General features: G+C 42.7%; 1 long non-coding RNA gene across 1 annotated transcript in view; it reads left to right on the top strand.

Moving 5' to 3' along the window:
* Nucleotides 1-1,082: 1,082 nt before the first annotated feature.
* Nucleotides 1,083-14,087, top strand: part of LOC139757441 (uncharacterized) — a 49,406-nt gene continuing 36,401 nt past the window's right edge. Inside the window, exons 1-2 of the long non-coding RNA XR_011714635.1 lie at nt 1,083-1,267; nt 8,156-8,245. This is a non-coding gene — a long non-coding RNA (uncharacterized lncRNA). The remainder of the gene's footprint in view (nt 1,268-8,155; nt 8,246-14,087) is intronic.

Below are 14,087 nucleotides of genomic sequence, written 5' to 3'. Positions count from 1 at the left end.
AACAGAACGGTTGAGCGACTTCAGCCACGACACGAATGAGGGGAGTCGTACAGAGGAAGGTCAACAGATGCAAGTCTGTGACGATCTCTGGGTTGGAAAACCATCTTCAAACAAGGAGGAACGGGAAGCCAGAGAAGGGGGAGCGTGCTCAAAAAATAAACAAAAAACTACTCGACGAGATGTACTTGATGAAAGCGCTTCAAGATGTAAAAGAAGATAGGGGGAATAGGAAGACAGAGGCAAGACACTAAAGGAAGACCACTTGGTAATAAAGTGGTGATGAATGTATGGGATAAAATGAACAATGAAATCGTGAATGCGGACAGCATATATGAGTTGAAAGAAGAGAAAGTAGAGAAAGATCAAGAGATGAAGCTCTATGAATGCCAAACTACCTCGGCACACAATATAGATAGATATCTAGGCACAAGTAGTTATGTATACACACACTTTGACTTAAATAAGTACCAGCTGAGACCATGTTTAAACCAGGACATCTGGAATGCTATTTCTTATAGCCACACACCACCAGACATAAATACACCAACTACATACACGTATTCTCCGCTATTTCATCTTTCTGTCAACAATCTCCTTCCACCATTCTTTTCATATCATCATATTTCTTTCTTTAGCTCATTCCATTTTCTTTTACAATTCAAAGCCTTGCATCGATAAGGACTTACGTTTGTAAGTGGTGCCTTTGACGAACACCTTCACAAACACCCTCGATAAGGTCGGAAGTGTGTCAGTGGTGCTCTCTGGCCACCAGAGGTCTCACACACACACACACATACACACATACACACACACCTCCAGTTGGATACTTGGATTACGCCCGAATGGGCCAACTATCTTCATACATGAGGATCTACTTCCGATAAATCCACCTGTGAAAGTCATATATTATAAATGACTACCAGTAAATTAGTGAACCAAGAACTCAGTAAGAATCTCTCGAGAAGCCGATGTCAGAGTTGTGGTCGACCCTACGACCAGTGAAACAGTGAACGAGCGATTCAGTAACAGTCTCCCAGCGAGCCAGAGGGAGTGATCGCCTGGTGTAAACACCACGACTCAGTGATACCAGCGCCGGCTGGCTTGGTGGTCCTCACACTGCTACCTTCGTGAATCAAGACTAGCCACCACCACTGACCTACATCCGTCACTCAAAACCCCGTGCGCCAACCAGTGCTCTTACAGACCGATGCAGGCAAGGATAGTCCTACACCGGCTACTGTGAATGTCATAAACGACCCACGAACAAGTAAGTACACAGTTAAGGAAGTAAATAGCTTAGTTTTTCCGTAGTAATGTGTATGTCAACAGAGTATCACAGCAAATTCAACGAGTAAGTGACTTTACATCACTTAATGTCTCACTAAATCACCACTAAACGTATGAAGTAGCCCATCATCTAAAACTTATATAGAGTTCTGTAAGCATTATGCATTGTGAGGTAAACAAACGAGGCGTTTGGAAACACCTCTCCCTGTGTGGAGCCCTGCGTACCTCCGCTATGAGTGAGGTGACTAGGGTGGTCAGTACTCATACTCTGAGTGAATGGGTTAGGCGACTAAGGCGGTCATGCTTCACTGTGACCATGCCATCGGCTACGATGCCAAGTTCAACATAGGCTCGAAACGCATCATATACAGCGTTTGCTTCATGCCTTTACTATATCCGCGCTTGGCAATTCACCTCTCTGTCGTCGCTAATTTGTATACAACACCGTTCGTTCCCAGTATACTATGAATTACACGCATGTCAGTAATGATAATATACCCCAGTCATACACATTCAGGTCTCAGGGATATATTTCAACACAATTTATTCTGACAAAAGTGATTAATATAACAAAACGCACCATATACCAGTGTCATGGCTTAAAAACACATCATACTCAGGCATACCAACCACTCCCAGGTGACCAACCATGATCAAATTGTCACATCCATTGTGGCCAGACGTTCGAGAAGTTTTTGGTAGGATTCCTACAAACCACAGAATTTGTTATGTCAAACCTCCTGTCCTGTGTAGAAATACCACACTCGTGTGCTTATCCAAGGCGTATAGGATCCAGTCGCACCTTAATCTTACGTTATCTTGTGATTAATGAACCAGTTGCTATCATTAACCTTCCGCTTCTGTAATTTCTCAACTATACTATCAGCCGAATGGCTGACTTAATTCAGTAAACCGTTCTTTATTTAGTTACACTTTATTTACATACACACACACACAACCTACGGCGCCTGGTGACAACTGAAGGCGGCGCAATTGCAACTACAACAGTTTGCAATAATTTTCTGGTGCGCTTTGCCCGTCGCTTGCCACTAGATTGGGACAATCTCCGGAGGCACTAAGGAGACAGATAACCCGGAGGGTGAGAAGTTATGAAGGTAGTTTGGAGCGGAGTTCGATAAAGGGGACCTTCCCAATAGGCATACGTTCATGGCCGTGTCCATGCAATGATCTGTTGAGCTAATGGTAGAAATCAGGCATGTTGATGCAAACCTGTGGTTTGCTAGATTGGTGAAGGGGAATGTGACCATACGATTAACGCAGACCCAAGGGCGTATTGGAGTCCTACGCGAAACTGGCTGTTTTGTGGGAAGTTTTGCGACGTAGGAACAGAGAAGTTGGCGTATCTTTAAGAGGATAACGAACGAAGGCCAAGAAGACAATACCAGAATTAAAGGGACGTGTGAGTTATACGCAAATGTTAGAGGCTTTAAGTACATCCGCCACGGAAGAGAGAAGGGTAAAAGAGTGACCTGATCACAGACTTTAGGTGTTTAAACTAGTGTGATAACGTAAACAATTCTTCATAAGATGGAGTGATAGAAAAAAAAGGAAAAAAACAAATTAAGAAACAAACTTGTACGAGAAAATGCAAATAAGAAATTTTATTTTGAGTCGTGGATGTATGGCATACACTGAGTGAAGAGATTTTGAAAATGGAGAGCAAACACTAGTTTGAAAAGTTGTATGATGGTAAAGAAAGGTAAACACAAACACACACACACACACACACACACACACACACACACACACCCACACACACACACACACCCACACACACACACACACACACACGCAGACGAATACAAAAACATTATCAAGCCAGAGCATGAGAGCTGAACACAGACCATAAATTAAGGAGCAGGTGAAAGATAGTGGCGACCTCTTGTGGGTCCTGACCTGAGTGTTTTATTACCGCTGGCGGTGATGCAGGCTTGGCCAGGGTAGGAGGAGGCAGAGAGAGTTGATGAGGGAAAGGATGGATGACAGCGCCGTGGTGTGATAACGGAGGGTCCAATCATAGGAGTCTGTATGTCCGTATGAGTATGTCTGGTACATGCGTGTAAGATTAATAAGTGATTCACGTACGAGGTGGAAAACTGATCAGATTTTCCTAATTCGTTTTGATCATGTGAATAATCCAGCCGAAAAGTTGTACCTCCGCTCGAGTTTCCCCATGGGCCATGTCCTGCTACATGGCCCTCACTGATGGGCCTCATTAGCCTACCCAGCTATATGGTCCTCACTAACAGGTTTCATGATCATATCATGCCCAGAGACATGGCAAACCTGATTAGCCTATCCATGGTGTCCATGGTTAGAGACATGGCCACAACTGACAGACCTTATGAACCTACCAGTGCGACCATGCCCGGGGATATGGCCACAACTGATAGACCTTATGAACCTACCAGTGCGACCATGTCCGGGGATATGGCCATAGTTAACAAACCTCATGAGCCTACCAGTACGACCATGTCCGGGGACATGAACCTCAACAACACCATTGAGCCTAACAATGGTGTCCATATCTGGAGTCTTGACCATCACTGACGGGCCTAATGACCCTCCCATGGTTGTTCACGTCCAGAGATATTACCAATACAAGCAGGTCTCTCTTGGTCGCCGAGCAGTGATAACTAAATATTATAATGACATCTAAACTGACGCATTTCAGAGTCCAGTTGAATAAAAGATGTGAGTGGAATGACGCATTACGCAGGTGTCTTTAGCAATAGTTTTCTATACGACATTTTAGATAATACTCTTTGGAAATGGTATTCTAATTTTTTTTCTTTTTTTGATAATGCGTCTTTACAAATGTATCGGAAATAGTATTTTAGACGTCTGCTTTGAGTGGATAGTCAACTCAAGTCAATATTTTCCAGTTCAGTCAAAAACGGATACCCACTTGAAGCGTATCTGTCACACTGCATAATCTCAAAATCAACCAATCAACACACAAGGAGGCGTGAATAACGCGTACCTAGAGTTGTCACAGCTCTTCAGCAATGCTTCGTCACGAAGTAAACTAAAGATAAACATCTGTCCTTTGTATTCCACTCACGAAGAGGTTCACTTTCTTGTATACTGAGAGGCTAAGGCGTCATGGAAAATCAACTGGTTCTCAGAAGGGCCTAAGATCTTTTAAAGCAATATAAGATCATTATGAATAATATATGGTGTATAATCATGATCCCTGAGGATCAATATAGCCAAACACATTCACACATCGTTTCAGATTGTAAAACCAGATGATATTTTGACGTTCTCTGAAATTTTATCAATCCTTTGTTTTAATCTCCGCTATACAAAGCCCAGCCACACCTATGGCTTAGAGAGGATATCTAATGTTATGTCAAAGAACATAAAGCCAGTGAGCATTTTCAGGAATGAAATCCAAATCGCCTCATCTTCAGGATATAAAACTAATAATATATATTTGAATTTAATGAATCCTCTCAGTTTAAGGAATTCCCTTTGATCTAAACCGTTGTTCCTATTCCATAAGCAAAGCTTCAGCTTAAGCGTCATGTCCTCTGGGGGTAACTGAACCATACTAAGCGTGAGCACTTTGAAAGTGATTGGACAAATGTATATAATCATCAGATGTCAAGGTGTCGTGCCATCTGGCCTGGTGTGGCACAGGCAGCACAGCCTCCCACACCCAACACAATGTGATCAACGACCCTAAAGGTCTTGTTCGACCCGTGGCTGAGTCCCTCCTCGCCAGGGACTGAGATCGAGGGGCGTCTAAGCGCGTGCGTACACCACGTCCTTATAGTCCTGGCAAGTCCACCCTCTCCTTCCTGACGTAGCACCTGCTGCTATCAGGGCAGCGAAAAAGAGCGAGTGTTCCCATGTGGATGTATTTGGGGGCCTCAGTATATTTCTATTATCATCCACTTAAGGGGAAGTTTGTGATGACATTAAGAGGCTTTTCCCGGCCTGGCAATGTCTGATAACTTTCTCCATTCATATCAAGTTAGACAAAAGAAGGCGAGGTTCTCAAAAATTATTTGATAAAAATTATGTCGAGGATTGTAGTGCACAAAGAGCAGGACGTGAGATATAGTCCATATAAATTGAGCTTCGTGCAAATTAAAGGATCAGGTCTTGGTCTATGTTTTTATTATTACTGTTATTCGTGTCAGTCGAAAAACAAGGAAGTCTCTACCATCGTGCACAGAAGGGGAAATTATGGTTTAGATATGGAAACTTTTGATATATATATGTATACGTGTGTGTGTGTGTGTGTGTGTGTGTGTGTGTTAGCCGACCAGGGTTTCGGTTTGGTTCGTAACGGGTGCAACAGTGAGCCATCACGTCAGTGGCCATCAAGTTTCACTCCTGTGGCCCAGGTTGCTGTCCTTTTTTTTATCTTTTCAGCCTCACCCGCACGTGGGCATCTGACATTCCTGTTATGAAGATACAATCTCTCCACCTCCAACTTCGTGACTTTACACTTTCGTGAACGCTACGCGCTCGTCGTAACTGCTCGTGAGAAATCTCTCTCTCTCTCTCTCTCTCTCTCTCTCTCTCTCTCTCTCTCTCTCTCTCTCTCTCTCTCTCTCTCTCTCTCTGATGCTTGCCCCAGTAGAAGTGGGGGAGGAGGTTCCATGTCAGTAAAGTGCGCGGTCGGGTCTGCTTGGCAAAAATCACCACAATGTACGATCACTTGGCATTGTAACATCAGGTCTAGAATTACCGAGATAACTCGTACTTAAGACATGACTGGATCCCATTAACCACTCTCTTCCACCACATAAGCACCTATTCTTTGTAGCATCTAAAGAATGAGCTTCGCTTGAAATATGAATCCTAAACTTCTGAGAGCAGAGAAAAAAAAATATCGTAGGCGTTGCTGGTCTGTGGTGTGGGAATACACACCCACCATTAGCCACCAGCTTCGTCCTGTGATACACCACAATGCCATCACAATTATCTTAATGGCGCTGTTGTGCATTTCATCTCCAGCTGAGCTGGTCCGTGTCTCAAGTAATCTTACCCTAATGGTCCCATTTACCTTACCTAACCAAAAAATGATAACCGAAGTAATGGAGCAATGCGTGTATAATGGTATGTGTGGGGGAGGCCTGCCACCATAGTGCCACTGTTGCCTACAACAAGGAGGGCAGCCAGTGTGAACCTTGTGTGAACCTTGTGAGAAAATTTGATTCTGAATACTTTCTCTGAACTCAGATTCTGATATACCTTGGTGGTATGTGGTCTGGATGAGGCCTGGACGATATACCAGTAAGAGAAGAATGATATACCGGTAAGTTTTGTACAATATACCAGTAAGGTTAGTATGATATACTGCTGAGGTTTTTGCAATATACCAGTAAGGTTAGTATGATATACTGGTGAGGTTTTTGCAATATACCAGTAAGGTTAGTATGATATACTGGTGAGGTTTTTACAATATACCAGTAAGGTTAGTATGATATACTGGTGAGGTTTTGTACAATATACCAGTAAGGTTAGTATGATATACTGGTGAGGTTTTTGCAATATATCAGTAAGGTTAGTATGATATACTGGTGAGGTTTTTGCAATATACCAGTAAGGTTAGTATGATATACTGGTGAGGTTTGTACAATATACCAGTAAGGTTAGTATGATATACTGGTGAGGTTTTGTACAATATACCAGTAAGGTTAGTATGATATACTGGTGAGGTTTTTGCAATATATCAGTAAGGTTAGTATGATATACTGGTGAGGTTTTTGCAATATACCAGTAAGGTTAGTATGATATACTGGTGAGGTTTTTACAATATACCAGTAAGGTTAGTATGATATACTGGTGAGGTTTTTGCAATATACCAGTAAGGTTAGTATGATATACTGGTGAGGTTTTTACAATATGTCAGTGAGATTAGTATGATGCACCGGGAAGAGTGTTACCAAATGCCTGTCCGTCTTGCATGATTTTTCAATATACCATCAAGGGACTGACTGGAAGAAAAATCACAAATCCCATTCCTGGTATACTACATCTTGCATGGTGGTGGTGCGAATATGTGTGGAAAAAAAGTGTGTTTTGAGTCTGTCGATCCTGATATTCTCCATATTTCGTCACTTAGTTCCCTATCGTACACTCCCTTATGTACTCACCCTCACACACACAGGCACATTAATTTCTCACCCCACTCCCTCACTACACAGTCTTCCATCATGTAAATAATACAAGCTTTACCACACACACTCCACAACACACACTCTCATATTACACGTACTCTCATCCCTTTCCTCACTCCGTGCCATCACTCTCATACTGCTTAGTATATTTTTTTCTACATCTTTTAATGCAATTATCAATTCAAAAACATCATTAATCATAAACATCACATATAATACATCTGTTTAGGGTAATGCCTAAGGCTCCGCACTACAATACTGTATTCCAACAAATACATCCCCACCTCTAATGATGTATTAGATCTTCCATAAATCGGGCATTGTATTCATCATCACGTAAAATAATTTTGCTTACAAAATATACGCCACTTCGATAAATAGTTATCAGGTTACTGCAACAGGAGTTCCAAGCATTGTGTAAAGCTAAGTTATGTAAGTATACAATGATATGAATTATAACATATAAGGCTTGAGGTTATAAATGTACTCATGTCCTAAAATCGTGCAAATTTGGTAAATATGTAATGATTTATGAGTGCAAAAATATTCATGAAGTTGGATAACGTGACAATCGCAAATTCTACTACTTAACATTTACGAAAAAAAAATCTAAAACTTGCATAAGGTGTTAGAAAATAAGACATTTTGGCAAATAACCACACTGCTATTTTTTTTTTGGAGGACTATAATCCTGTGTTGTTTTCCAGCTCTGGGTACGTGGTGAGCCGTACCACTGCTTAAGACACCTCCTGGTGACGCCAGGAAGGGACGATGGATTCAAGAAAACGGGAGACAAGGTAAGAAGAGAAGATGACGTTAATAAGGTATAAAGCGGATGTTGGAGAAAGAGGCGAGGAAGAGGATGAAAGAGATAAGCGTAGGTACTTGGGATAATGGTTAAGCTTAACCATTCAAATAATAGTTTAGAGAGATTCGTCGCTCGTTACACCGCGATTATTGAAGTGAAATTCTGACTATATTTAGTGAGGACCTCGATATGTGACTGTGGGCCACATATGCCTATTTAGCAGAAATCAAATAATCTCGACTTACCTTTGTATAAGACTTCCATTCTACCATATCAAATAATCTCGACTTACCTTCTACTTCCACTCTACGTGTGAGGAAAACGGGAATTCATGTAAACAAATGACTGTTGACAGACACACACACACGCACACAAAAAAACGTACCACAAGCTGCAAATCTTTCAAAAGAAAATTGGATTCCGGAAATTCTCTGTTGCAACGGATGATAGCCAGGCGATATTTGAGGTTGTGGAAAGGCCCAGGTGACGAGGATGCCAGCAAACACACACACACACACACACACACACACACACACACACACACACACCCATATAGTGTTGAGATAGCAAACAAATGAAACATAAAGATGAGAGAACAAGTAATCACTGTCACTCCACATTATCACCTTCCACCTTCATTTAAATATTTCCGATCCATTTCTCGTCACTTTCTCTCCTTCACAATACATAAAAGAGACTGCGTATAGTAAAGGAGGTTTACATGCGCCGACCTTGTAAGCCCGCACAGTAAAATGTGAGCCAGTAAACTTCAAGATAATCTATAACTCACCAAGTTTGCTCCATTAAGGAGAGTAAACCTTAAGTTCTTTCCTTAATCCTGGCGTATAAAATCACCAGAGTCTTCCGTGCTGCAGGCGCCAGCACTTGGTGCTACAGTGTTACGAAATGAATAACGACGCTAAGAAAGGCTTCCACATGTTCCTGGATCTTATACAACGAAATACAACTGAATACAACGGAATATAACCGAATACAACGGAATACAACTGAATACAACGGAATGCGATTGAATACAACGGAATACAACTGAATACAACTGAATGCGATTGAATACAACGGAGTACAACTGAATATAACGGAATACGATTGAATACAACGGAATACAACTGAATACAACGGAATACAGCTGAATACAACGGAATACAACTGAATTCAAACAGAAGCAGACTACGGAGTCGTAACGAGGCTATTTTTGGTGGTGGAGGAGAACAGAAACTTGTGGATAAATGTGGTTGGACTAGAAAGAAAAGAAGATTATTTCAAAGAGGAAGACTTTTCGGGAGATATTGTGTAGCTAAGAAGGTGCAAATGATTATCAGTCGAAAATTTGAAGCGAAGCATCTATCAGGTCTGAGCTTCAACGTGTTTATGGTACGGTTTTCAACTCTTCTAATTGCCATACAATCCAAAGTTTGATCATCCCGTAGAAGGAAAAATACTTCGCCTCATCCGAGGTAAAACGTTTCCCCACAAGTTTAGAACCATTACTTCGAGTGAGATCAGACGACTCTATCCTCAAGTAGTTCGTTGGACCAAGTTTATTGAAGACTCGAGTATACCTGGCCAAAAATGTTGAGACTAATCATCCCTAATTGCGTTAGAGGATTATCAGATGGACGAAGACTATCTTGATGTGCGAAAGAGAAATATCTTTGTGATGAAAGACCAACATACGATAGTCAATGATTTCCGTTCTGGGAGGCCAAGCTTGATGAACAGATTAAAATCACATTCCCAGTTCAGCTTTTGTTCTACAACCACTTTGCAAGTGCTCTCTCTTGACAAGGAAACTATCAATTCGTCACTGATAGTAACTACACAGAAAGTACCATCGTGTAAGGGGTTGAGGCAAAATCATGACCAATTGAACCATATGAAGCATACGATATATATATTGCACCCCCACTATCATCTAACAGCCAATGCTGAACTATTGATGTCATGTTTTTGTTTCTACAGCACGAGTAAAAAAAGATATATTTCTTTCGTAAATCTTGGTCGTTGGGAGATGTACTGCATTGATCGATCTCCGCCCGAAAAAAAAAGGGTAATCAAGGCTCACGCTTCGCTGCTGTATGTAACGAACACAATAGTGACTCGGGTCTGACAACACAAACACCAGACTGAACCTTTGGATTAGAACATCGATCTCAACCTACATCCGCTTAACTTTTAGATATATATTTTTTCCAACCCCATTCTCGCTCCATTCATCACTACAACACCCTTAAGTCAGGAGGGTAGCACTTCCCTGGGCGGCTGCTGTCTACAACCTACTGACACGGAGGGTGTAAGATGGTTCCCAGGCATCACTACAACACTCTTAAGCCAGGAGGGTAGCACTTCCCTGGGTGGCTGTTGTCTACAGCCAACTGACACGGAGGGTGTAAGATGGTTCCCGGCCATCACCTCAACACTCCCAAGTCAGGATGGTGCTGATAACGTACCTTCCGGGAAATTCCATAAACATAGACTTGCTCCGCTGTGAGCCAGTGTATTGTACCCAGCAGCGCTATCATTCCTCACAGTGACAACAACCAGGACCTGGACGTGCACGGGATTCATTTAGTTGTTAATGATCAGAGGGGATGTGTGCGTCACAGCTTGACCAGTCCATGATTGCGCTGCTCCCACCGGCATATTGAGAGAACACGAACATCCACCCGGCACCATCACCGAAGAACTCCAGAATTTCATCACAACTTTGGTCTTCTTGAGCTTGAAAAACTCTCATGCTACGTTGGCCTTCACGAATGACACACTGAAAGGCTTAGCGGCTCTATGAGGGTGTTGAAAGACGAGTCCAAGTTGTGTGGTTTTAGGGGATGATAGTAATGATGATGGTGGTGGTGGTGGTGGTGGTTAGCGGTGGTAGACGGAGATGTTAATGTAGCTGGTGTAGTGATGCAGGCCGGTAGGGATGGTGGATAGTAGTGCTACTGAATAAGGTCCTCTGGTCCTCGTATCTTTAGGGACTATGGTGATTCTTTTGTCGTGGCCCTCGACAGCAACGCACTTGACAGGGTATGGCATACGTCTCCGCTTTCTAAATCTCCTTTCCTTTTGGGAGTAACCTGAGGTCTCAGATTGATCTGCAGACCCGAGTCTTGAAAATTCGAAGGCTACAGGGAGGTCGAGAGACGAAAGGAGGGAGAGACTCCATATTACGACATGCAGAAGTTGTCAGCTTATATGACGTTCACACTGATTGGCTGCCATCATCTATTATCTCAAAGTCTCATTTGAGTATTTTGAAATATCTCCCAAGGGTTATTATAAACTGATGCTTTTCACAAATGCTTGTCAGCTTTCTCTTCATTAGACAATGAATACATGATAACATACATTCAGTAGTCGTCTGTTTCAAACCAAAAGGCTCAGCAGTCCTTTCATCTCGTTGCAAATACGTATTTCATATCTCTATCTTTGCTACACACATCTCTCTCTCTCTCTCTCTCTCTCTCTCTCTCTCTCTCTCTCTCTCTCCCTCTCTCTCTCTCTCTCTCTCTCTCTCTCTCTCTCTCTCTCTCTCTCTCTCTCTCCCTCGCACTAAGTATCCAGCTTCGAGCGTCTGAACCTTTTGGTTCCCACGCAGGATAATATCCCTCAAATTAAAGGTCATGTTTCATCTCATCATCAGCACCACCAACTACCACCACGCTCTCACCACCAGCACTCTCACACGATCTCTCTCTCTCTCTCTCTCTCTCTCTCTCTCTCTCTCTCTCTCTCTCTCTCTCTCTCTCTCTCCCTCCCTCTCCCCTCATTCTTATTCTCTTTCTTTTCTTTCATCTTTTTTCTTTCTCACCTTCTTTCTTTCCCTTCTTTTATTCTCTCGTTTCTTTCTTTCTTTCTTTCTTTTCTTTCGCTCTTTCTCTTTGTTCTCTCTTTCTCTTTATCTCCGTTTGCCCAGCTGATTCCAGGCAATGATCTCTAATTCAAAGGACAGCCTGGGGACATATTCCAAATCCCGCTAGATTTCTCCGTTTTGCTCACCATTTCAGACATCCACCGTTGCGTGTGAGGACCACCTCCGCCAGCCTGCATCCGCTACACTGCTAAATTAGCCTCAGCAGAACTCCACTCCCTTGGTTTATTAATGTACATCTTGCTCCACTCAAAACGACTGGCAGAAGTTTGAAACCGTGTGAATGCAATATTGATCGCTAAAACCATAGATGCCAGACAGAGTTTTAAACCACAAGAAAATAATATTGATCACTGCTACCCATGGTGTATCGGTTAGCGTCTCCGACCGTGACGCATTCACAGGCCGCCCAGGGTCGAGCGTATGGGTTCGAATCCTGGTTGCGGCACTCGGTTCACAGTCAACCCAGCTGTTCGTCCACCTCTAGGGGTTCGTCAGTAGAATGGTTACCTGGCTCAGGTTATTCATATCTTATTTATTATACTTCCTCGCTGTCTCCCGCGTTAGCGAGGTAGCGCAAGGAAACAGACGAAAGAATGGCCCAACCCACCCACATACACATGTACGCGCCCACACACGTACATATACACACCTATACATTTCAACGTATACATACATATACATACAAAGACATATACACATAAACATATGTACATATTCATACTTGCTGCCTTCACCCATGTTCAGGCCCCGATCGCTCAAGATCCTTTTCATTCCTTTTCCTTGTTCCTGAGTGCGTGATGGTGAGTATAAAAATATACAATATCCAATTCATTGAATCAATTAACTTCGTAAATAGCGTTTCATTAACTTCAAGTCTAACCCGATGCTCTTATCATAGCCTCGTTCGTGTTCTTATCACCTCAGCTAACTAAACATACGTCGACTACCCTTCATCGTAGTTAAGAGTGACTTCTAATGCTGAAGGTTGAATCAATCACAGGTAGGAGGCAGGGTTGACTGGCTGGTCTTTTGGCCTACCAGTTGCTAGAGTTCATTAAGGTCATCAACGTCCAGTTACCATTTCTTCCAACCAAGAGACCTATTAACAGCTTCTACTCGTGTTAAAGGTAATTGCACGACCATATGCGCTCTCACTATATACTTGGCCTCTCGTATATAGTTGAATTCGTATCCCTTTTCATGTCTGTGACTGGGTGGTGAAAATGAGAGATGGTAAATGAACATACGAAAAAACGGGAAATGATAAGAGATGAGAATAAAAGAGAGAGTGAGAAAAGGAAGTTAAAGATTAGCTGTGAAATAGAAGAGGTGTAGTGAAACTGGAGGTGGTGATACTGAAACAGTGAGAATGAAACAGTGGGAAAATAAACCACTCTGGACATGGTTTTGACACGGGAGGGTTGCAGCGGAAAAGGGATATTAATGAAATTGGATCCTAGGGTAGTGCAGCTGGAAATTAATTCGACACTGGGGGTTTAGGTTTGAACAGATACTGAAACAGGATGTGGATGAAACTGAGGATTGTCTTCAAATGAAGATGGCGAAACTAGAACTGATAGTGAAACGGGAGGGTGGGAGAGCACGCCAACATCTCAAAATCTACGGGAGGGTGAGAGAGCACGCCAACATCTCAAAATCTACGGGAGGGTGGGAGAGTACGCCAACATCTCAAAATCTACGGTAGGGTGGGAGAGCACGCCATCTCAAAATCTACGGGAGGGTGAAAGAGCACGCCAACACCTCAAAATCTACGGGAGGGTGGGAGAGTACGCCAACATCTCAAAATCTACGGGAGGGTGGGAGAGTACGCCAACATCTCAAAATCTACGGGAGGTTGGGAGAGCGCACCAACATCTCAAAATCTATAAGCCAAAACCTCGAGCGTGAATGTATGAACCCAGAACATGTGGGCGACAGG

Source organism: Panulirus ornatus, chromosome 26, assembly GCF_036320965.1.
Source record: "Panulirus ornatus isolate Po-2019 chromosome 26, ASM3632096v1, whole genome shotgun sequence".
NCBI lineage: Eukaryota > Metazoa > Arthropoda > Malacostraca > Decapoda > Palinuridae > Panulirus > Panulirus ornatus.
This window is presented reverse-complemented; position numbering and strand designations above follow the sequence as displayed.